Below are 26,962 nucleotides of genomic sequence, written 5' to 3' on the forward strand. Positions count from 1 at the left end.
ACTGCCAACAATGTCCATAGACTGCATGTGTTTATTTAGAAAGTTATGTCCAAGTATTGATTCCCCCCCGCCCAATTCTAGGCTGCCAGTGCCTGGCTCAGGTATAGTAAAGTGCCTGTCTATCACACGCTTGTCCCACTGGAGCCCGGAATGTTGTCTATAGCTTAAAAACAGCAACTCTAGGATAATATAGCCACCTTTCCTCTCCGAGCATGCTGAGCTGCAACGGCGAGGGATGTGTCTGTGTGTCTATGTGGTGTGTGTGTTTAAGTTGGTGGGCACCGTCCAAGAAAAATATAAAGAGACATCCGTTCTTGTAATCGTCTGGTTTGGAGAACATGTCACCTACTACTAGACAAAATATATAACATAACAGTCAACATTGTACCCTGACCCGATGTTTATATACGGTTAACCTTTACCGTGTTTATCTTATGTATGATATATGAAGTTGCGCTACTCCCTACAACGAGAAATAAAAAGAAAATATATTAGATTTCATTCATTGCGTCACTTTGCCCGCTTTCAGTTGTGATAACACTGCCTGCTTGCATGAGCACCTCATTCCTGTATAACCGTTACACACAGGATCATTTGAAGATTTGTATTCAAGTTAGCCTATTGCCTATAAATTTCAGTACTCACCGATACTGATACCAAGTGCTGATACCATTAGTACTTATGATACATAAAATTTCCCCAAAAACAATGACATAAAAAAAAAGACACACACACACACATATATATATATATATATATATATATATATATATATATATATATATATATATATATATATATATATATATATATATATATATATATATATATATATATATCCCAACTATAGCAAATTTCCTTAAAATGGAATGAAATTAATGGCAATTATATATTTTTAATTTGCTCATAAAAGTAATTTTGCATAGAACACACAATAAAATGAATTAAAAAAAAATCGATGAATAAGATTCAACAAATAATCCAGTGGCCAGACAAAAAAGTTATTTTTAAGGAATACAGTGGATTGCAATGAATTCAATTCTATACAATAGGGCTTCAAGTAATTTAGTAATATCTTCCATGTTAAGAATTCCTTAAGCTTTTTAGTGTGTGATGTTTAATTATATCTCGTTTTGAAATCCATGCTTTTATTTTGTAAGGCTGCTCTGTATTTCCGTTTCCTGTTTCACGTTCTCGTTCATCGTTCATCTCACAGCGGCGCAGTAGTCAGTGACGATATACAATATACAAAGATATGTCTGCATTTCAGAGTTAATTAAATTGTTGAGTACAACTGAAGACTTACGTGCTCTCTTACAGGAGCCTGCTGTGGCGGTCAACAAATGCAAAATAACCATTTCAGCCTTTAGTTCCGGTAGTGTTGTCGCATTAACTTAGAAGAATTGAAGAATTACGCTGACTGAAGGGCTGTAAACGGCACCGTTCTATTTTTAGCACAGACGTTAACGAGGCAATTAAGCACACCAGCAAACGTAAACGAGGCGATTAAACACAGGAAGTTACGTGAGCCTCAAACATATATAACACATTGAACCACAGCTATAGGCGATATTACCCACAACAAGAGTGCTAACTTATTCTCGGTAACTAATGCTGAAACGTAGTTTAACAAAAAATATATTTGATCAAAGCTTTATATTTCCATTTGTCGATCCACTTATGTCTGACGACTTGTTTTGACATAAATATTAGTTTCATATCCACACACAAGCCCATAAATTGTCCAAGCAATTATACTGGTACAAATTGCTGTTTGGGCTGCCACTGAAGCTTGTAAACTCATCAGGCAGGGTTTTAAATTATGTGTTCTTGCTCCTTTGCTTCACATTTTCCTCAATATTTACAGTGAGAACAGTTTGGGAGTCGCTCCAGAGCAATTCAACGGTAACCTTTGTAAGAGTAACATTCACAGGAGCTGTGACAACGTCAATGTTTTGCCTCATTACACGTATTCCAACCTGCTCTCCAGACAGCATTACGAGATTTGGACAGATTAGAGTTTAAAGCTATTAATTAGTACAACAGAGCGTATTAATAGGTGAAGTAGGTTTTGCATAATGGGTCCTAATGTAATAACTTCTTGGCGACCATTAAAAAACATCAGTGGTTGGAGCAGAGTTGTTAGCAGTGGAACAAAATAGAAAGTTGTATCATTTCAAAAGGTAATAATACAGTTTCGTGTGGTGAGTCAGTCTAACAACATAAAAATTTGTGCTCATTTCCTGTCAATCAGATATTAAACAGCCACTGTTAAGTGAGTTAAGTAGCTATCGTGTGCTATTCAAGAAACACTGACCGCTCTCTACTTCACATACACATACATGAAATTGAAGAAACAAAAAAATGGTTGCACTTTTGCTTTCCCAAAATGATGATGAGCTGTGAATGGATGTATTTGGTCCATGTTAGATGAGAGCTGCAGGAAAAAGTGGACAGTGTGGCGGAAGAGGGGAAAGTGGTGCAGTCAGCCCGGCCTGTTGAATGATGGGATGCAGAGTATGACAAGCGCCACACGCGCCTGCAGTTTCCTGGTCAAGCTGAAATATGAGCAGCTCCTTCTTTAAAATAATATCAGCATGAAGTACAAAATATGACGATAATCCCTCATATGAGTTCTGAATGTAAGATTTTCTTTAATAATACCTCAACAGTTCAGGGAAATCTTGTGATAGCAAGTTTTTATTACATTTTGTGTTTTGTTTTTTAAAATTTGTTAGTTTTAATTATTTTTCAGAGCTGGTTGGTTTGCTTGTATTAGTTTCATTTTTTTAATGCTACGCGTTCGTTAAGTTTTTATTAGTTTTAATATATATATATTTTTAATTTCTTGTGTGCGATATTAAAACAAAATCACAGTAATGTTAAGTAATAACTTAAAAGAAAACAAAAATATAATTTTAACTCATTCACTGCCATTGACGCTATAGACGTAAAAAATTCACGTTAACTATTTCTATTAGTTTAACATTGTTTCCACTTTTGTTAACAAGAGTAAGAAAAAAATATTGTACATTTAGACAAGATATAACATTTGTGATTATTCATCAGTTAACTATTGAAGCCATGCGATTAATTACAACTAAAAAATTTAATCGCCTGGTGCCCTAATTTTAATCATTTCTTTTTTTGAAAAAAATATTATTTTAAAAACGAAAAGAAAAGTTTATTAAGAATTAGGTTTTTGAAAAAAGATTATTTTAAAAAATAAAATAAAAGATTATTAGAAATTAGGTCGTCAGGAGATTACATTTTTTAATAGTAATTAATCACATTACTTCAATAGTTAACTCACGATTAATCACAAATTTTATATCTGTTCTAAATGTACAATAACTTTTTTCTATTTCTTCATACTCTTGTTAAAAGTGAAAAAAATGTCAAACTAACGGAAATAGTTAAAATGAAAATGAATTTTTGACGTCTAAAGCCGTCAATGGCATGGATGAGTTAAAAATATTTTAAAAACAACCATCAACAAATCATTAACGGGGAGGCCAAACTAAAAATGTATGTACACAATATGTTGCATGTGCCCCCCCACTAATCTAAAAATGTCATTCTGATTAATATTGCGTATGTAGAATATGAATTAAGCAGTAAAACGCACCCGTTTTTATGCATCTCAGGTGCAGCCATTTTGCCAATTGCTGTCAACTGAAAATGACACCACAGTTGTTCAGGGCTCAGGTAACAACCAGTCAAGGTCAAGGCTCAGTTTGCAAATGTCATATGACAAAACAGGTGAGCCGTGATTGGTTGTTACCTGAGCCCTGAGCTATAGTGATGTCATTTTCAGTTGACGGCAAATGGCAAAATGGCCGCCCCTGAGATGGATAAAAACGGGTGGATTTTGTCGCTTAATTCATATTCCAAAAACAATACCGTGTTTAGACTAGCGGAGCTGCATTGAACATAATATTGTAAAGAAATTTTTTGGGGTGACTTCCATTTTAATGAAAATATTATTTAAATTTTCGTTTTTTTAATTTTGCTAGTTTGTATTAACTAAAATTACCTTGTATGCTACACATACAAAAATGTGTTCAACAAAAATAAAATAAGATACATTAAGGAATTTAGGCAGCACGGTGGCTGACTGGTTAGCACGTCCGCCTCCCAGTGCAGAGGACGTGAGATCGAGTCCGGGCTTCGGCCTTCCAGGGTGGAGTTTGCATGTTCTCCCCGTGCTTGCGTGGGTTTTCACCGGGTACTCCGGTTTCCTCCCACATTCCAAAAACATGCATGGCAGGTTAATTGAACACTCCAAATTGTCCCTAGGTGTGAATGTGAGTGTGGTTGTTCGTTTCTGTGTGCCCTGTGATTGGCTGGCAACCAGTTCAGAGTGTACCCTGCCTACTGCCCGAAGCCAGCTGGGATAGGCTCCAGCACCCCCGCGACCCTTGTGAGGAAAAAGCGGCCAAGAAAATGGATGGATGGATGGATTAAGGAATTTAAGGAAGCAGACTTAAACACTTAATGACTTATTTAAAAAACAACAACATGTTTACGTCTTGTAGGTAGAAGATTTTTTTTTTTTTACACTATTTTACAATCATGAAGTGTATTTTTAAGGCTACAGTAAAATGTAACAATAATGCAAATTGACACACTATATTAAAAAAGTAAAGAAAAAAAAGTCAAACGTCTTAAATTGTACTCCGGTAGCTTCAGCATGCTGAATTTCAAAACTATTTTCCACCATCTATTTGTGCTAAAATGCTTAACATTAAAATGAAATGTATCCATTTTTAACAACCAAGAATATGGCAACTTTTTATGGCTTTATGGACATGCTATCTTACATTCTTCTCTAACGTTCCATATTCAAACCTGGTCTTTCTTTTGGAACAAGCAAAAACACCACAAATGCTAAAGAAAAAGCAGCTGGTGTTACATGACTACATGCTTGTTGTTGGTCCTTTTTTAATCCCCCCCACGCCCCCACACTTGTCAAACTTAAAACAATATGACCTAGCTGCATTAGTCTTAAGTGATGATGCAATCCCACAATGTTTATTGAACGATGCAACAACTATTTACTTGTTGTGTACTCTTATAAAATAAAGATATTTATGCTTCTGTTTTTAGCTCTCTAAAAATACGATGTGTCCAGAGAAAACAGCTTCAGCGGTAAGTGCACTTGTATTAAATAAACTCCAAGTGAGCTGAGAAAACTTCAAATCGCGCCCGTCGCCGGACAGTCTTGCATATTAGAGTTGACAAATGCCGTTAAAATTATCCGTCACAAATAACAAATCTTTCAGCAGCTACGCACATACACAGTCCAGCCCCTTCCCCGACACACACACAAATACACAGACACGACTTTCAGCAGCTCAGCCGAAACAAGGATATGCCAAACTCAACGGAGGATGTCCATGGACTCACCAGAGGCGTTCTCTGGTTTCTCTCCTGGGGCCGACTCTGGCTAGCGCGCATGCTAATGCTCGGAATCCCTTGCGTTGGTTTCGTATATTAATCTGCCTCATCTGTGTCTCCAAGCAGCCTTTTCACCACCTATTAGCTCTCCAAGTCACGGTGGTGACAAAAGAAGGGTTCTGACAAAGCTCCCAAACAGATTGTCATAACAGAGCGCTTTTCAAAAAGCTCCTCACCCGACCCGATTGCTTCCTCCGACTTGAAGGACTGCTGATTAATCGCCACTTGAGAGAAGCGAACGTTAGCAACGCTTATTTAGTCATTCAAATCGGCGGGAAATGAAAGGTCGGCTTCCGTTAGGTGTACTTAGAACTTTGCGGCTGCAACGAGCTGTCCGTGCAGCTGAGTGAAGCGCAGCCACAATCTCTCCAAGGCCAAAAACTCAAAGCGGTAGCCAGCTGCGACCACGGCGGTAATTTGGCACTTTAGGAAGGTGCGATGTTTTGCGGTCTTACCAGCCGCTTACCTCGACTTTTCTTGCAGGAACTTTGTCATCACTGTACACTCAGCACAATGATTCAGAATTGAATAAATGATTTCAGTGGCACTTAAATATATCAGCGTTGGCACAGTTTGAGGCAACAATCTAATTTTCAAGTTTTTCCAACTGTTCAGCAACATTTGGAAAGAAAATCACTTTTGGAAACCATGAAAAACTACACATTTGCAATTTCTGGATAAATTGTGTGTGAAGGCTCAAATCATGACTGAAAAAATATTGAAATGTGGAATAATTGTTAATGATCGGGAATGATATTTAAAAATATGGAAAGATATTTAAAGATAAAATGTTGTGAAATGATACTGGACTTAATATTTTTATTTTGAATGTGTCATTAACAATAAATGGAGAATTTTTGTTTTTTGAGAGGTGCAGAAATTTTGGCATGTTGAAAGTCATTCCCAAGGTGAACTGAATGATCTGATCATTTAGAATGTGGAATGGAATGATGTGAAACTGTTTTATTTAAGTCATTGGAAATGTATAGGGAATTTTTTTCTGTGGAAATAGTAGTGGTGAAAATGTTGAATTTTTGGTAAATGGACATTTTTGGCATGTTGAAAATCATTCCCAAGGTAAATTTAATAATCTGAACAATTAGAATTTGGAATGGGAACAACATGAATGTGTTTTGTTGAATGTCTCATTAAGATAGTATAAGGATTTGGTTTTGGGGGAACTGCATTTGGGAAAATATAGAATTTTTAGTAAAGCGGAATTTTTCACATGTAAATTGAAGGAGCTGAAAGTTTTGAAATGCAAATGGCAATGATGCGAATCCATTTTGTTGAAAGTGTCATTGGGAATTAATAGGTCATTCTTGTGAGTATTTTAATGATAAAAACGTTGAATTTTTCGTCAATGGGAAATTTTGGCATATTGAAAATCGTTCCAAAGATGAATTGAATGAGATAAATGATTTCAATTTCAAAGAGGACCAATGTGAGTGAATCTGTTATTTTGAATGTACCATTAGGAATGAATGGTTAACAAGTGATGTGGAAAATGTGGGCTCATTGGGAATGAATGGGCAATTTTGGATGCAAAATGTTTAATTTGGGAAAAAAGTGAATATTTGTAACGAGAAAAATAATAGCCCCCATCCTGTGAACTTATGAAATATGTTGAAATTGGAATGATGTGAATCGGATTAATTAAGTGGAAGTAGATGCATGTCAAATAAGTGTGAGGAATAAAAAAAAAATAGGCATAAGGCGGGAAGGCCTTCAGCTCTCCTTTCCCACATGTGCAGGCATTACATTAAGAAAGAAAGTATACCGATCAATTCCATAATAAAATAAAATAAAAAAAAATGCAATAAAGTGGGGTCATAAACAATAAATCACTATTAAGTGGGGGATAACTACAGTAGTAACAAGTGGGTTAAAAAGTACAGAACTACAATTATACAGTAATTGTACTTACTGCCTCATTTGAGACTCCAGTTTAATCAGCATGTTTATCGCCCGCTCACATTTTAAAGGTTGTTTAAGATTGAATCAACATGTTTATTCCAAAAGAAATAATGTGTCCTCGGATTCCAACAAGAGTTCGTGGATGACACAAAACACAGCAGATTGCTACCAAGAATTGGAGGAAGGATACATGAGCTAAAAGTGAGACAGCATGGAGACAAAGTGACTGCTGGCATACATGGCACAGGGAACATGCCTGCTTTTGTCGGACCTCCACATGTGTTTCCAATGGGGGGGATATTAGTTTCTGGTCCGGTCCTGTGTGTCGGCTGCATGCTGTTGAGGCGCACGTGTGCACATAGACACACGGCGCAGGCACATAGGAGGAGATGTAGACAGGTTGTGATAGCAGTGTGATGGCAAGTGGCTCGCTCTGATTAAATGTGTGTGCGCGCACAAGTGTGTGCGCACGGCTCAGGTTACCCTGCGGCTGCTGAATGTCTAACGAGGGAGGATGTCAGTCTTGTGCGAGAAGCGGGTGTGACAGCAATGAGATTCAGAGGAAAATGAAACTTCAGCAGAAAAGATTATGTACACAGTTAAAAAAAAAAAAATGCAGCAGAATTTCCTGCTCTGAGCCCCCTTTTGACTTCGACCTTGTGCGTCTGTCGCTGCAGCAGGAAATTTAGGAGAGACACTTTTCAATGCAGGACAATCTCATTCATTTAAAAAAGAGGGGAAGTATTAAACCCGATCCTTAAAATATACCAATGATGCCTGACTGGTCACTGTTTCCCCAAATTAGAATGGGAGCCAAATCTGAATCCAAAGTTTTTAAACGGGATACAACCTTTTTTTTTTATGTGAGAGACCCCACACATGATGAGGGAAACTCTTAAGAGCATGTGATTTACTGAAGAACCAACAAAATGCACCACACACATAGTATATCGATAATTATGAGTCTCCACATCCAAACTAGGTAGTAGTACCAAAACTGACCTTAGAGAGGCAGCATAGTGCCAAAGAGCACTAAATCGGAGTAGAAGAAATAACAAGCTAGCTAGCTAACAAACACAAACAATCATAGTTAGCTAACAAACTCTCCAAATACATCACAATTCAAGAAAGAGTGAAGACATTTAATATTTTCAATTTGATGTTTTACTGTTTTTGAATTTACTTATAGGCATAACAATGTGATATAATCATGAGTGTTTAAAATAATACAGTGGGATGATGATTTTGTGAACTTTATTTTATCCTCTCACCCTCATAGCTATTAAAGATAGGAATGTGCATGATGTTATCAGAGCCTTTTGTCCTTAGAGACTAAAAGTCTGGGGTAAGATCCTGACTGCATTTGTTCCTCCAGTCAAGAAGGGGAACTGTATGTAAATATCTGCTTGCTAATAACATTACACCTTTGTTAAACCTGGAGTTGACATGTCTGTATGAAAAGATCTGCTTGCTAATAACATTACACCTTTGTTAAACCTGGAGATGACATGTCTGTCCTTTCATCAACTTAGGAGGGGAAGAGGAACCTTTTATCTTTTGAGTATAAATGAGTCGATGTTCTGTAAATTGACACACACTTGGGGTCATCACGTTGCATTCAGATGTGGTGTCCTAACGGTGTCTTTGGAAGCTTTTAAATAAATCCTTGCAAGGAACCTTGTTCATCAGATCTCGGATACAATTATTTTGAACACGCAAAGATTACACTTAATATAGTAATCAAACAATTCCTTCAAGAGCTATTATGATATGGCCATGTTCACATTTCATGTACTTTTACAAACACATAATTTGAATGTGACCAAAGTGATGACAAACGTGACACATAAATACAGTATGTAATCCTTTAAAATAAATGCCTGAATACAGTATAGTCATTAATCAGCCGCACAACTCCACTCAAAAACTCCCCACACGTCAAAAACACACTTCCATGACCATGTCAACGAGAAAAAAAAAAAAGTTACACTCCAAAAGCAGAGAGCTAAGTAAAAGTTTATATTTTCAGCAGCCGTCAAAATAAATGAAAGAGCCGACGTGAACACGGGAAGCCGGAGTTAAAGTTTTTTATTTTTTTACTGCAAGAATATGGACTGGAGGAAGTGAAGGGTGCCAAGGGTGATGGAGCACCTGTATATTTGCACAGACCTTCACTCTTGTGATGTCATCGCTCAAGAGTAAACATTTATCTGTTTTTTGATGACCCTCCAGAATGGTTAGCATAAAGTGAACCAGGGAGACCACCATATGTGCTACACGTTTAAATTTAGTACGTAGACCACAACTTGCTTACTGATGTGGAGGATGGTATTCTGAAGTAGGTGAGACATAATTTACAGGTACTCATTAAAAGAAGTATGCCACTATGGTGAACAAAAACAATGGTTAACAGTGTACTGTATTAGTTCATTGATAAAGATAATTGCCAGAAGATAAGTTGGCTAAGTAATGTAAATATTGTTCAAATTAAACAGCCTTGAGAGATCGTGGTGGCGCAACACATGATTAAATTTAACTTATTTTGTCCCCAAAATATTATTTAATTACACTTATATCTTTGTTCCTGTATCTATCCCAGTGACATATAGTGATAGGCAGTACAATTTAATTTGTTTGAACTTGCGTATCCACCTGCTGCCGTTCAGCTGTGTGTTCAATTAAACAGGCCCAGATTTCCCACTAAATTAATTTGTGGGCAAATTGAATCGGGATCATCATTATTTCAATTATTTTTGTCTGATGGTGGGTTATGAGATTTTTTTCCCATTGGCTAGACACTATACCAGTTGAATAAAAATATTTAATTAGCATGAAGGCAAGTTTTTAAGATGCATCCAAAACTATTTTGAAGCTGCCTTTTTCACACTGCACTTGTTTTTTGTTGTATTTGTGGCAGTGCAGGGTGCATACATTATACAATGACAACAATGGCCCAGTCCATATTTGGGACTGGTTGCTAAGCAACAGACACATAGTAGCCAGGTGCCTTTTTTTGGATGAAACACAGTGTGACAAATGAGAAGGAAAAGACATGGTACAATTTAAGAATGTGTGACTGCCATATTTTATTTAAAGCGAACATTTCTACTGTTAAATATATCAATTTTCTACCACTTTTTATACAATTTGTGAAGTTGTTCTGTAAGGCTGACTAGTTTTCAGCATTTCAATTTATTTATTTATAATTTTTTCCAGTATATCAATTTCAATGCAGCTTCAACATACACACTTATCAATAGACGTGTTTTTGTGTTTGCTTTCCACTGGAACACTTCAAACATGGAACTCCTAAGCTCCATGTGGTATATTTCCTATTCCCCAGCAGTGTGGAATGTGGCATTAGTTAACAACAAGATCATATTATGGAACATCTCCTTGACGACATCATGAACAAATGGGAAACCATGATCCATTTTTGCCAAGAACTCCTCCTTACATACATTGCAGCTTTCTAAAGTGGAAAGAAGAGCATCCTAATGTTATCTCAGATGTGTTAAATGTAGCAAAGCTCTCGTTTGGAAAACCTCTGAGTCACTTCAGGTATCAAACTTGTACAAAACGAGTCATCGCGAGGTAGAAATGCAAGTGAACGCCATCCAGAAAGAACATCTGTAACAATCATATCTATACCGACTGTATTGGACTGTTCACACATGAGGTATGGTGCTTAGCAAGACAACAGATAATGGTGCGGAACCTGTTGGCGCGGCGGGAGGCCAGCCCGCCGTTGTCCTCGCCGCTGACAGTTGTTCCAGCACCGCTCTCCGTGGGGGTCTGGCCCACACACAGCTTTAGTGCAGTCCAAGCATGGAGAAAGTCAACAGCGATGAAGCTGTGGCCTCCCCCGTCCCAGTGTGTCATCCCACCACAGACAGAAAGAAAAACAATGTTACCGCCGCCATGATCCGTGCGAGGCTTCGGACAAAACAACTGTTGCTCGGGGTCATGACAGGTAGCCAGCGAAATAGGTGTGAGTGAGTGAGACGTGACTGTGTACATTTGTAGCATACCTTTGGATGTCAAGTAGTTGAGTATTTAAGTGTGTATCTACTGTTAGGTTTCTTGTTTATTGGTACATAAGATGTTAACATTCCCAATGTCAGAATTCCGTTCCTGCTTGCAACTTTGTTCCCACCTACTTCATGTTGCTTACCCATTTGTACAAAGCTTTAAACCTTCTCCGCTGTGCCATCCTATTCCTAGACCTCGTTTCTCAATTGGTTATTTCCGTGGAGGCCTCCCAGTCTGGGATGTTCATCTCCTGTGAACCCCCCCCTCATCCCTGGGGGAGGGTCCCACGTTCCATCTCATTGAGCTGCTTTCACAGAGAACCTGAGAAAGAGTCCACAGAGAATACAAATGTCATGGGATAGTACTTTCAAGGATGTCATGCGGTGATTCATTTGTAGCTGGTTTTTCATGCAAAACAAACTATTATTATTATTATTATTATTATTATTATTATTGATATCTTATTTGATATTGAAATCAATAGTAATAATGCAATATAAAAGAATTACAAGTACAATTTTGGTTGAGAGAGTCTCTGCAATTGCATGAACATAATTTCAATTATTTTGGTAATTACCAATGTTGGTAATTTAGGGCAACTGTGGCATAAACATCACGTTTCATGGTGGTATAATAAATGTGTTAAGCACTGTTGGGACTGTGTTTGAGATGGGTCATGGGGCCTTTGTGTTATAATGTTGATGTTGTCGATGATGCATTAGTCACCATCAAACATTATTATTATAAGAGACATAGCAACTGCATAACTGATACACTTTTAGTTTGTCTATCTTATGCAAATGTCGGATGTAATGATGAAGTTGTCAGTTGCTATGCAGTTGTTATTGTCTTTTATGATGACGTATGATAATGATGCATTAGTCATCATCAAACATTATCATAAGAGACAAAGCAACTGCATAACAACACAATGATAATGGTTGAGGATTTAACTCTTTGACTGCCAGACGTTTTCAGAAAAGGGATGCCGTGGGTGCCAGGCGATTTAAGCATTTTGACTGATCTTTTGACTGATCTTTCAAGGTCCACAGAAAATTATGTGTTTGGACTATGGAAACACACATACTACCAAATGAAAGATTGGACTCTCATCTTTCATCAGAAAAAAAAGTTTGTTTCTACCTTATTCCGTTTTTCATTAATCAACATTAGAAAATGGTTAGTTTCACCTCTGTTTTGAAACAAACGTCTTTTAACGTCTTTGGCACTCCTCCCTAGGATTTTACTAAAAGTTATTTGAAGTTGTCAGTTGCTATGCAGTTGTTATTGTCTTTTATGATGATGTATCATAATGATGCATTAGTCATCATCAAACATTATCATAAGAGACAAAGCAACTGCATAACAACACAATGATAATGGTTGAGGATGATGTATTATCCATAAGAAAAAATGATCATAAGAGACATAGCAACTGCATAACTGATACTCTCTTGGTTTGTCTAGTCTTATGCAAATGTCCGATGATGCCGTTGTCAGTTGCTAAGCAGTTGCTATTGTCTTTTATGATGATGTTTAATGATGATGCTTTAGTCATCCTTGCAGTTGCTATGTCCTTAATGAGAATGTTTGATGATGATGCATTAGTCATCATCAAACATTATCATCATAAGAGACATAGCTACTGCATAACTGACACGCTCCTAGTGTATCTTATGCAAATGTCAGATGTGATGAATAAGTTGTCAGTTGCTACTGTCCTTTATGATGATAATGTTTGAGGATGTATTAGTCATTCTCAAACATTACCATAAGAGACGTAGCAACTGCATAACAACCCATACTCTTAGTTTGTCTATTTTATGCAAATGTCTGATGTGATGATGAAGTTGTCAGTTGCTATGCAGTTGCTATTGTCCTTTATGATGATAATGTTTGATGATGATGTATTAGCCACTCTTAGTTTGTCAAGTCTTATGAAATTACTATGTCACTTATGATGATAATGATGATGTCAGTTGCTATGGTCCTGTAATAGTCACTCTAATGTTGTCTTATTTTATTATATATGCCTTTATTCTGTCATATAGAATTGTGCACTGCCCTAGCGAGAGCTGATGAATAACAGTATGTTGAGGTTCCTTAGCCGAGGTTTTGAGGTCTGAAATTGGGTCCTAATTCCACACCTCACATGATAACAGTAGTAATTTATTTCTCATCTATCTAAGTAAAAAAACACACAATGAGATTCAAATAAAAACAGGAAGTGATGTTGAACTGATGCAGCGTCACCTTTTAAGAAGCACAACTGTTTCATAAATTACACACCACTGTACTTGGCAGCCTGAAAAGTGAGTTTTAGGGCTTTGCCTTCGCAACTGCCAGCTGATTAAAGCGAGCAATGAGATCTGCGTCTAATGTCGTCATCATCAAGAACAGAAGACGTGGAGGCCGAGAGGCCGCGTGAAAACCGATCGTCTTATCAGACGTATAGACGGCGACGAGGGAGTTCACTTAGATGGCTGCATGATAAACACTGGCCCCTTAAGACGAGGCTTTTGTTGTTATGTTTAAGCGATCGTCTTTTTAAAACAAACTGACATTCTTTTACGTGTTCATGTAAAAAAAGTATTTTAGTACTGACACAATTGCTTTGACAAGAACAAATACCTAAACTTTGACTTGACTTTTTCCCAGATCCAGTATTCCACTTTTGGAAGAACCATCTTCCTCTCTTCTTGCTGTTAAGGCTCATTATAAAAAATATACATTGCTTCAATACGCAACACACTCAATCACACATTATCTTACTCCTCTGACCTTTCTCAGCTCACCACTAGTCCACCATGTTGCCCCACTCATGGATCTACAAAATCTAAACACAATCAAATATTTTCCCATTGGAGAGTCCATTGGTCTTTTCTACATGAAATAATGTATCCCAAGTTTCTTGTTCTTGCCTGATGGCCGCTCATCTGTTTTCGCTAGGGTTTGTTTGAGAAACACCAGCTGACCCCCTTTGAGCAGGGGAGTGGTCTGTAAACACTTAGGATGGATTAGGTCAGGCAGGGCAGAGGGAGCAGGAGGAGGAGACGGTAGTTCTTGGCGAGTTGATTACTTACCAAACTGTAAACAATATATATTACTAGTTATTGCCATTTCAAATATATTGTATATCTTCTTTAATTGTGTGTATAATTACTGTACAGATTCTAAATGACAAATTTAACAAAAATAAAATCTTGATAGGCCTTCTTTCTGTGGTGGTACTTTGGGCAAATTTCAAATTTCATTCTGCCTAGAAATTTAGTTTTGGGCTTAAAATGATAATAATAATAATAGAGGTTTGTACTAAATTATTCTCAATTAATCACATTGTAATCAGGTATATGCGGTCAGAGTAGGCAAATGAGGCAGTGCCGACCCCTCCGTTAGTTCTATGGTCCATGCATTGATTTTCTTTTCAATCCAATAATTATCAATAATTTCATCATTGAAACAGCTGAATTTTTATTTCTTGTTCAAATGTGCGGGCAAGAAGTGAAGAGATGCATTGAATGTTCAGTGCCTTCGGTGACCATGCACACCAGAACTGTGTGTCACTGATTGTAAAAAGAATCCACATATTTGATACAGTAAACAACAATTTTAGGTTTAAAGTATATTTTGGTCTACGAGGACACACATGAATTTAAACAATAACTGTTATCCGATGCCTGCTTTTAACCCATTAAGGCCTAAAGCGCCTGCGGAAACAAACCTTTAAAACCTATGAAAACTTAAAGTTTTCCTGGAAATTCAACAATACTGTCAATGCCTACTAAATAAATAATATCTCAGCTCCTGAAGCAAATAGAAAACGTTTCCTTAGTTTATTATTATAAACCTTCAATATATAAAAAAATAATAAATCAATAAACAACTGTTGTATCTGCGGGTATATTTACCTTCAACACTGTAGCACATAAGCCATCGAAATTTTCAACATGCTCATTGTCTTCAAACATATTTCTTAACAATATGTCACTGTCGACTGGTTGCACTGATTCGAAGTCCTGCCGCGCCGTCGTCAATCGCCATCAATTATTTCATAACTCCCGCGAATCTGTGTCAGTTACAAACGCTCGAATAAAATTCCAAGACATGCTATGAGGCCCACGTCACCCTCTCGTGTATATTCGGATGCATTTCATAGGCTAAGGGACCAAGAATGCTCTGTCGGCTTTAAAGGTAGAAGAGCGCTAGAGCGCTGCCGGCTCTAGTGGTAGAAACGCGGCAATGCACGCCTGGCCTTAATGGGTTAAACTGTTGCAGACTTTCAAAAGAAATCACGATGTCATTTCTGCAATCTGTGGAATAGGATGCCAATACAAAACCACTTTTACAATAACTGAAAAAAACAACTGAGAAACCAGTCAGACCGTGTTTGAAAGTGGGTTTAGTACACGCTCAAAATGAAGGAATTACGGATAAAAAACAAACAAACAAAACATTTTATAGGTACAAAAAGTAGCTACTGTATATTTCGAGAAAAGACCGCATCAAAGTGTTTGAACTCTTATTACTGAAAAATTAACAGATAAAATCCAACTATCCATTTTCTATTATATTTGTCCTTGTGGATGAGCTGGAGCTTACCCAAAAAGTGATTTGCTTTACTTTTGTAAACGGCCTCAACCAGAATTTTCCTAGACTGTTTTCAGTATAAACCTGGCTTAGAATCAAAACACAACCACTATCTGTTTGATAGCGAGTAAACATGCCAATATACACCTTCTTTTTAACCAACAAATTAGTAAAACAAGTCTCATTCGGGTGTTCCTCAAACCGGCACCTCGTCCATCATCTGCTCCCTCTTGAAAAAGTGACGCTAAAGCTCTGCATATAAAAGTCTTGGTTTTCAGCCTGCTGCCAGAGTAAACTGGGCGCTATTTGGCTTAAGAGACGTTTCCTACTTGAAGAGTAACGGTCTCAGGTCTCTGTTTGTGATGGAGCGGAGCGCCTCTGCCCAAGTGCCGGCTATTTCTTAGGCCTCTTTGTGGCTCCGAGGAACACTTTAAAAGCCACAAGTTATCATTGGAGCAAAGGAGGCTCGTGGAGGACACGTCCCCATCAAGCTACACTCTATTATACTCTCGTTTCGCACAAATGCCGCCACACGCACTTTCCGTCTGTCCGTCCGCTGCTGGTTCGCACACCTTCCTTGTCAACAGTGCGCCCCTCTCCCCGTGCCAGCCGTCCGTCTTGCGTTCCTTCCTTCCCGAGGTGCCCGTCCATCCACGCTGCCAGCGCTCCATCAGTCTTGTCCAACTCACTTGACAGGATGAATGTCGGCGCTCTTCGCCAGGTACAGTTAGTACTACCTTTCAAAATATTGCTAATTATTTAGGTGCTGCTGTGTGGCCTTGAGCGGTCAACCAAACTACGGAATGTATCCAGTGAGTAATGGCACGTAGAAAAAAAAAAATGCTGCTAATAAGGACGATAGTATTTGCCTCTCCATGTTGATTCCAGTACTGTTGCTGTTGACAACTACCGTGTCATACCCAGTGGCGGAGCCAGACTTTTCCAACGGGGGGGGGGGGGGGGGGGGGCAGGATATTTAAGGGTATCCAAAGAATATGCCAAATATTTTTTTTCATTAAGCATTAATTAATTGGAATCTCTAAATGTTGAACTATATTAAGTACATATCAAGCACACCAGAGATTTTTCCTCTTAATGTGCTGTTCATGAACTCATTTTCTCCCCAAAATGTATAAATATGTTTTATTTTAAACATTACCATGTTCCCAAAGATGTATTTCTACATTTTTAATGTTTATTTTTTATTTTTTATGTTTTATGCTCGAGCATACAAAAGGCTTTGATGCCGCCTCTGAACCGAAGAGAATGCTTGAAGCAATGGTAGTTATTACAAAAACGGCAGCTGAGTATAAGAGATCAACCAGGGCCATGTTGCAAAAAACGCTTTTAGCCAGTGTTCAACAGATTTGTGAGTAATTATGAAACTTCTAATGCTAATTGCTGCAAAACTGAAACGAAAATATACTTCTTTTTTTTTTTACTGATGAAAGAAGAGACCCTAATCTTTCTTTTGGTAGGTTCTTATAGCAATAGAACTCAATATCCTGTGGGCTTTCCAATATCAGTCAAAATCTAGTAAAACAACCGAGAGCAAAAGGTGAAAATGGCTGGGAGTGAATGAGTTAACAATGGACTAATTGTACACAAAACTATCCCCAAAAACTCTATAGTATTGAACTATACTAAAAATAGTCTATGAACAGTTAACATCAGTGTTTAACATGAATGAAATTAGAACGCATTTGTTCCGTTTAAGGAACAAGTTATATTTTCTCCCCTTGTTTCATTTTCCACACGTGAAAAAAATAATACATTTGTTACTCCTACTACCACTTTATTTAAAACCACATAATGTTATTAAATCATGTTATTAAATCCCCCACTTCTTGACTAAAAACGTTAGGGCACATATACTAAGTGAGTCCGTCTTAAGTATTCTTCAAACTGTATTGTGTGATGTTTAATTATCTTATTTTGAAATGCATGCTTTTAATTTGGAAGGCCGCTCCGTATTTCAGTTTCTTGTTTCACTTTCCCCATTCATCATTCAGTGCACGCATTTATTTTTAGCTTGTGCAAAAAAATTGTAAGCTTACTCACGATTGTCCAAAACAATCTATCTAAACATAAAAGTTATTTTAAACAGTCACTCACATCTGACGGGGAAACCAACATGATATTGCCAAAAACGTGTCATCTTGATGGGACAGTTTGGCTTTAGCCCCAGGTGCTAGGTAGCTAGTTAACTAGCTAGCTCCCATGGTGCTCGTTTACCTGCTAGGGCGCTAGCTAGCTAGCTAGCATCAATGGCTAAAGCCAAACTGTGGCCGGGTTTTTATTTTCTGGACCTTTGCCACGACTGATTATCTTAAATCATAGGTTTATCAAAATTACTAGTTTTTTTCTATAACATTTACCTTGTTCAAGGGTTTCATTAGGAAATGAGATCTCATTAAATTTGTCAATTTTCTTTATGTCAGTTAGACTTTTTGTATCCTGAGAAAATATTTGATCTTTATGTTTATTTGCCCCATTCCCAGTTTATTTTTCGGACATGTATGGTGCACCTTGTTCCACAAAATAACTCTGATTGCGTGTCGGTAATAATGAAAAAGTGACTTCAATTATGTTATTTTTGTCTGATGAATGTAGCTTGTTTTTTATGGAACACACGGGGCATTCAGGGTAATATATATGTTTTGGAAGGTAGATGTTCATATTTGGGGAGCATTTAAAAAGCCGCAGTTGGTAATAAACTGTAAAACTCGCTCAGGTAAGCAGAACGTGCGGTGATTCAGTGACAACACACAAGGTCGACACCGTAAAATGTCAGGAAGAGGAATGATTATCTGCCGTGGTTTTAAAACTTACTTAGAGAGCTTCCACTGTTTTTCCAATGGCTAATGCTAGTAATGCACTTCCTACTGTCATGTTGGGTCTTGGCTCATTACAAAACAGATTAGTGTATACTTGCTCACCCGCCACCATAATGAAGACAAACAGTTTAGAACATTGCAACATAGAAGTTGCATTTGTAAACAACACTTTGAGATTAAACTTTTCTGTCATGGCAGTAATCCAATTTGTTTTGAATGATTCCCAATACAAGCCAAGGAGGAATTTAAGGTCAACGTCAAACTTTCAATTGTATGTGACAGTTTTCTTGTTTGCATTTCAAGGTAAAATGTAATTTAATGTTTGACCAAAACAGTTATGGATTCTTAGCCTATAAAGAAGAATAAAGAAAGAATAAAGAATAAAGAAAAGCCTTACGCAAAACTGTTTTCCCGAATTTAAGCAGAGGTTGCTTTTACTGCAGGTGTCATGGTTTCGCTGCAGAAAGAGTAAATACGACGGATGTTCTCAGTCAAGGCTCAGCTGCCACATTTTTACTGACAACTCCGTCTTTTGCCATCAGCAACCTGTGATTAATGCTGTTACTAATCTCATCCGGGTACATAAACATTTAAGAAGGCCAAGAGTACATACTGGAAATTCTACTGAATAAATTGATCCCTAGCAGGTAAACAAACCTGGGGCTAAAGTCAAACTGAGACAGGGTTTTTACTTTCTGGACCTGGATTTGCTACCTCTGTATTTTATGACATCTTTCAAGTACAATCAAAGCTATATTAGCAGCAAATTCATAAGAAATGATGTGTTTAAGATTTAATGTGGCGAGTACATGATGCTATAGATTCTACTTTTTTTTTTTAAATAAAACCTTTATTTTAAAAGGGTTTTACATAGGAGTTGTTCGGTTTTATTTAAGAAATGCTACATTGAAAGTTGCCGTGCTAGGCAGTCTGATTTGATGAAGAGGACAAAGCTAACATTAGCTAAAGAAAAGACAAACTGTGGGGATCTTCTTTTATCACTGATTTAAAAGAAATCCCGACTGTCATGACAAGTTTGCTCTATGTTATTTATTTGGTTGTTACTAAGATAACTATGAGATTCCATCCATCCATCCATTTTCTTAAATTTTTCAAAAATCATTTCCAGTTGAATACATTTTGTAAAAACTTTATTTGAACGTTGTTATTTACGTTGCAGCGCATTTGACTTAGAATGGCGGCTGGCTCTCTGCCGAGCACTGCGAAGTTTATCCTCGTAGCGTTCCTAAAGTAACAACATGCGATCGCGAGAGTGACCCTCCCCCCACGCCGTGCTCTCGTCATTCACTAGACACATTCAAGAGTTTTGATCGTCCCTTTAGGAACGTAACGCACCACTACGCACTGAAAGCGTTGTGACGTAAATAACAATGGCTGCTTTTTTTTTTTTTTAACCTAATTCTGGTTACTTAATTCTGTCTGTTAGCGAGAGCCACTACATCGTGATAACTTACATTGATGTTTCTGCATTTGGCAATTTATTATTATATTATATTATTAGTATGGGATTTTTTTTTAATGGGCTTTAGGTGAACTGATGAATACACACGCACGCACGCACGCACACGCACGCACGCACATGCACATGCACATGCTCACCCACATACAAAAAAAATAAATAAATAAATATATATATATATATATATATGTGTGTGTATATGTATATATATGTATATATATTTAAAAAAAAAAGAGAAAGAAAAAAAAACTGTTTATTTATTTTTTTAATTTATTATTTTTTTTAAAAAATGAGAGCATTGATGATGTCAAATCGAATGAACAATACTGAGCTCTCTGAGAAAGAAAATAAATAAATAAATAAAAATAAATATCAATGGCTGCTAATGTCCAAATAAAGTTTCTACAAAATGTATTAAACTGGAAATTATTTTTGAAAACAGAATCTCATAGTTATGTTAGTAACAACCAAATAAATAATATAGAGCAAACTTATGACAGTCGGGGTTCCTTTTAAAAGAGAATGTCGTGAATTCTTTAATGGATGGACCTTTTTACCGTATGTCTCTGAAGTCTGCTTTGGCAAAGTTATGATTTTCAGGCTAAGGGGTAACAAATTTCCAGAACTCTCCCTCCGCTTGGCTCCGTCAGCACGAGTACACGAGCCCGTCTTTTGCTGCGGGTCAGCTCCGCTGGGAGCCCGTAGGGGGGGAGCGGGAGCGAGAACGGTGGTCGGCCGTGAGCCGCAGAGTGTGCTGCGCCTGTTAGCGGGCAGCTGAAGCCACTGTGGATGAACCCCGGTCACATATGAAACCCAAGGTGCATATAGCGGATCGCGCACAAGATTGACTGTTTTGTAAATGAAAATGTATTTTTTGGCTGAGACCGTTGAATGATTTTTATTGTTATTATTTTTATAATCCCCCCCCTGCTCCCCCTCCTATGGTTTAGATCCTAAATGCACATGGCGCACTGATGCAATAAAAAGCTCTTCTATATTCAATATAAAAGTTATATAAAATACCATTAAGTGTTCTTGCTGGTTAGGTTACACGCACTGCAAAGGGACTTAGGCCTCTCGCCTCTCATCCATGTACCCTCGTGCCTAAACACACGTTTGTCTTTTTCTCCACTCACCCGTCCCCGCCTTCCATCTATCATCGCCCGCCGCCTGACAGATGACACGTCTGCAGCTCGCTCACCTGCCAATCTCTGCTGCATGGTTCAGTCACAGGACTCAAGAATATGCTGAGGTGGGATAATTCCATTTTGGGGTAACTGTTCGAATATAGACAGCACGATGGACTAGTGGTGAGCATGTCTGCCTGGCAGTTCTGAGGTTTGAGGTTTCAATATCAGCTCTGGCCTGTCTGGATTTTTACCAAAGTAATTTAAGCTACGCTAACACAACATAGTCATAATTTCATAAAATTAGGAGTGCCAAAATTATTCTTAATTTTGGGTTAATTTAACGTTCCTTTATAACACCACCATTTTCTTTTTAATGCACGATTAATGACAGTTTGACAATGACAAGTTTTATTTTACAATTTTACAATTTTAAAAATGTGCAGAATTTCTCGAGTTACTTCATGTTAAAGATTAAGAAAAATGTACTGAGCTGTCACCGTCTTACAAGTGCAATTATGCCATCTAATGGCAAAAAAATGACCTCAACACAAATCAAAATCACAGTTTTTTTTACAGTGCAGTAATTTTTTTTAAAATTTTAACTCAATTTTATGAATTATTATGAAATTACTCTATCAATGACTTAAAAATGCAGCCATATTTCTTTTAGTTTAGCATTTTTTCCCACTTTGAGCATGAAAACATAGGAAAAATATTTTATTGTACATTTTATTGTACATTTAGAACAGATAAACTTTTTGGGGGATTAATCGAAAAGGTATTAAAGTCATGAGATTAATTACAATAAAAAAATGTAATCGCCTAACACCCCTACATAAATATTTGCAAACAACACATACAAATATCAAAATATGTGAACTTCTGAAGACATTTAATATTTTCAATTTGATGTTTTACTGTTTTTGAGTTTACTTATAGGCATATCAATGTGATATAATCATGAGTGTTTAAAATAATACAGTGGAATAATGATTTTGTGAACTTTAGTTTATCCTCTCACCCTCAAAGCTATTGAAGATAGGAATGTGCATGATGTTATTTAGAGCCTTTTGGCATTGGAGTCTAAAAGTCTGGGGTTAGATCCTAATTGCATTTCTCCCCCAGTCAAGAAGGGGAACTGAATGTAAATGTCTGTTTACTAATAACATTACACCTTTGTTAAACCTGGAGTTGACATGTCTGTATGAAAATATCTGTTTACTAATAACATCACACATTTGGTCACTAGGAGTCGACATGTCTGCCCTTTGTTCAATCAAGAGCCAGGAGGAGGAACCTTTTATCTTTTTTGTATAAATGAGTCGATGTTCATACAATTGTCACACTCTTGGGGTCATCACGTTGCATTCAGATGTGGTGTCCTAACGTGTCTTTGGAAGCTTTTAAATAAATCCTTGCAAGGAACCTTGTTCATCAGATCTCGGATACAATGATTTTGAACACGCAAAGATTACACTTAAAATAGTAATCATACAATTCCTTCACTTCCTGATAGGGTGGACATACGAATCAGGCATTTATTTACATTTGCGTCTATGTTAGTGTTTCCATTTTCAGGGTCAAAGTTAATAACTGGTTGCCGATTTTGAGGCTCCCCCTGGAGGCTAAAGCGCTGTTAGCATGTTAGCATAGTCAACTCTGACACTGAGTTCTGGGTATTAAACTTAACACTCAACCCAAAGTTGATAAATGTGCCTTAGAAACTACGTATAGGATTCTGAGAAATTCCCATACTACCACCGCCAATGAAAGTTGAAAGCCACTTAGTGCACGCAAAGTTTCCCTTATTGGCTTCTTTCCAGATGTGAACATAAAACCTTGACACACCATTTTAAACTAGGAATAGTCTCTGATAATAAATATATTGTGAACTTAAAATTTGAACAAACATGCATGTCATTAATAAATAAGTTAACACTGGTGATATAAATATTATTTGCATTAACATGATGATTCTTACGGTCTCCATACATACATACACTGACAAAAACAAAAGTGGCAAAACAGCTGGATAATTACACTTCATTAAGGACTAATTGTGTGTGTACACTGAGCAGAAAAGACAAAACGAGCGTTTGCGTGCAAGTTTGTCCGACTGGATGCCACATGTTGTTGTACACTGGGTGTCCTATCTTCACAGCAGGACGATCTGCTCGCTCAACTTCCTTCCCATCAATCACTGGGCCCATTTGTTTGCACAGAGCTGCGCTGACAGCCGGAGGCTCTTATTGCAGCACTGAGGCTCACGGCGACTGCTCGCGTGATGAGGAATGAAGGGCGAAGCTGTCGAAGGAATATTTGTTTTGGTTTTTATTGTCGCTTCGTGGCGCCCCCTACAGTTGTAGCATGGAACTTACATTTGAGAAAATGTGGTAAATAAAAAGTCAGAGTGAAACTCACTTTTAGCCCTGGAGTTTTTTGGTTCAGAGCATCCAATGTTCAAAATGTTTTAATGAAGATGTTGTTATTATTAGCGTATTTATATATAAATAGCTTGCCATTCACTCCAGTGATATACTGTATATTTGATCAAAAATTTAAAATTTAATTGAATGTGCTCACAGTAAGTGTGAAGAAATAGTAGCTGTTAAGCCAGACACATTTGTGAAGCTAGCCCGACACTTCCTGTTAGCGCTCTTATTTTAAATCGTTTCACAACCACTTCCGGATTACTATTAAGAGGACTGACACTAGTTTATATGATTAGGAAGTGCGCCATTTTGATTTACTTTGGAATTTGTCACCTTTATTTTTGGGCTTTTATAGAGAATATATTTTAACAAACTCCTCTTACAGAATTCATTCTATCGTCTCCAAACTTTGAAGTTTTTTTCATCTACAGATGATGAAAACGTTTTTATTATGTCGCATGCTATTGCCGTGGTGATACACTTTTTGCAAATGTATAACCTCTAAACTCATGAAACACATTAGATCTGGCATAAACAAAATCAATATTTTGAAGATTCCATGTGTGAATGTCAATAAATGGCTCAGAAGCACCCACTAAAAATATTTAAAGAAGTATTTCTGTTTGTACATTTAAGATCTGTGAAAATTGGGAGGCATATGTACACAGCCCAAGACTGACAAAAACATTTTTTGTAGCCAAATGTTAAACCTAACAGGAAGCCCCCTATTGCAAATTTATTCAGGAATTGGCTGCCATTTTATAAAGGTAATATTTAAAAAAAAAAAATAATAATAATCTAATCTTCTTCAAACGTTGGGTTTTTCACCTAATCTCATCTTTGTAGCTGCTTGCAGCTCTAGTTAGGGCCGAGCAGAGAATGCTGCGAAGTCCCTATTGGTTTTTTATTATCCTTATTTGTGTTTTCATTTGCAAACAAGACCAAGAAAATAGCCTTTTGATTATTTCCCATACTAAATCATTCCCTTTTCCCTGTAAGATCCGTATCACATGAGAACCAAGTCACGTCTGGGAGTACGATCTAGAAACTGATGTCAACATAGCCTGCAACAGATTATAACTCCTACATGCAAAAAGTAAAAAAAAAAAATAATACAAATCATTAATGTCTTATACTATGCCTACATCACCTTTCTTCACAAAGCACCAGCTACAGACAACACATTTTCCCAGAAATCCTTTTGCAAGACCACCCAGTTGGCTCCAGCACTGGGCAACCAGACTCAATGCTTTCCTTGAGGAGCTACAAACCGCCATGCCAACTCATTTCGGAGTCCACTCTTGGACTTTTTGCAGTAAAAAAAAAAAAAAAAGGGACATTTGCATGGTCTTTAAAAAAAAAAAAAAGAAGAAAAAGTATAAATGAGGTCATTCTTTCTGCTCGGACTGTATTTGACTGGACTGCCAAGGGAAAACATGTCATGTGACTCATGTGACTGGTCAGACAATTGTGGTGGCCGGTGCTGTCAAACAGACTTTGCGCAGTAAGCAAGTTTATGATTATGAGTCTTGTGCTCAGGGAGTCCTTCGATGGAATGTCTTCTAGCGCACATATGGTTACAGTCAGCGTAATAAGGGAACGGTGATGATTTAGCTGCTTCACATGGGAGTGTATGAACATCCTAACATATTAGTGGCTCTGAAAATGGGGGGGGGGGGGATGACTATAACCCTTCCTTTGAGATTGATATAATGTTTCAAGAGAGACCCAAACCACTAAAGTTGAAGATAATGCGGTTTCGTCTTGCTGCCACTTAAGTGCAAAATCACTTAACGTGGGCTCGTAGATTGACCGTGTTGGTGGGTGGTTTTCATTGTGCGGAAGAAAGGCAGGCGTGTTTTCTTCACAGTTTGTTTGATTACGTCTTTGTCAGTCAACGAGGGGCTTTTAAGTGCTGGGGCAAAACCGCGATCCCTTAGTGACATAATGTAAAGGACTCGTGTGCGCAGGTAATGCATGAAGCTGTGCCGTTTTTTAAATAAGCAAGACTGAAATGGGAGCACAACCAAAGAAAACATATCATCAAGAGCCAGGACGTTACATTTGTTATATTGTGGTGGGTTGGGTGGGTAAAAAGAGAATGAGAATCCATACAAGGTATAATTTGCAGACCATAAAAAAAAAAGAATACAGAGGATGCAACACATTTTTTTTTTTCTGGAGAAAATAAAACCCAATAATTTTCCAGAAAAAAAAAGAAAATTATTGGGTTTTAATATCCTGTTACTCGGCATTTGCACAAGGTTTTGGCAGCTCATGAAATCTATATTTTTGTCAGTGACCACACCCCCCTCAGTCTGTTACTCGAGATTGGTATTTTTAGTTATTAAAAAAATAAGCACATTCTAAAGTTGATTGAGGCGCTGATCTGCATGAGGCTTTGCAAAAAGTATTCATTGAGAAAATACGTGCTAATATAACCGCAGCGTCCGATACGGTGGACCACAGTATTTATTCTGTTGCCTCGTTTACAGCACCAGGTGGGCATTAGCGGGAGTGCTGACAAAACTTTTTGCGTTAAGCCTTGGTTGCGCACTGCCTCACTGTTTTATGGTGTTCCACAGGGTTCAATTCTGGGGCCTTTGCTTTTTTCTTTGTATCTGCTGCTCCTGGGTACGAAACATGGTATTTCCGACCAGTGCTACGTGGATAACGGTCAGTTCTATGTCCCGCTGAGCAAAAACGATACTTTCTCGTTGAGGCCACTTTTGACCTGTCTGAAGGACATTAAGGCCTGGATGGCCTTTTTTACACTCCAAAAACCGTTGGGTCAAAAGTAACAATCAAAAATGGACCGATCCACTTTATGGGTCAATTTGACCCAACTTTCTGGGTTGTTTCATACAAAATGACCCATTTTTTTGAGCCAAGTAAATGATCTGAATACTGTTTATATCTATGTATTCACATTTTGAGGTCCAGTGAAAACAACACATGAAAAGGCCTTAATCCATTGGTTGGTACAATCACCTCCATAAAATGGGTAGGCGGGGATTCCTGGCTGTTAGATTTATGGACAGAAAACAAGCGCAGTGTGACAAGAACCTGAAGCAAGCAAGCTAAAGC

At 37.5% G+C, this 26,962-nt stretch overlaps 1 protein-coding gene across 5 annotated transcripts in view; it reads right to left on the reverse strand.

Moving 5' to 3' along the window:
- Window positions 1–26,962, reverse strand: part of vstm4b (V-set and transmembrane domain containing 4b) — a 331,487-nt gene that overhangs the window by 80,751 nt on the left and 223,774 nt on the right. For 4 of the 5 annotated variants that reach the window (XM_077550535.1, XM_077550530.1, XM_077550534.1 and 1 more), the window contains one exon: window positions 11,096–11,730. The gene's annotated coding sequence lies outside the window, so the exon portion shown is untranslated. Of the gene's footprint in view, window positions 1–11,095; window positions 11,731–21,449; window positions 21,558–26,962 lie in introns of those variants that run through there. The other variant, XM_077550533.1, reaches the window with a different exon arrangement.

The sequence above is a fragment of the Vanacampus margaritifer genome, chromosome 18 (genome assembly GCF_051991255.1).
Source record: "Vanacampus margaritifer isolate UIUO_Vmar chromosome 18, RoL_Vmar_1.0, whole genome shotgun sequence".
NCBI lineage: Eukaryota > Metazoa > Chordata > Actinopteri > Syngnathiformes > Syngnathidae > Vanacampus > Vanacampus margaritifer.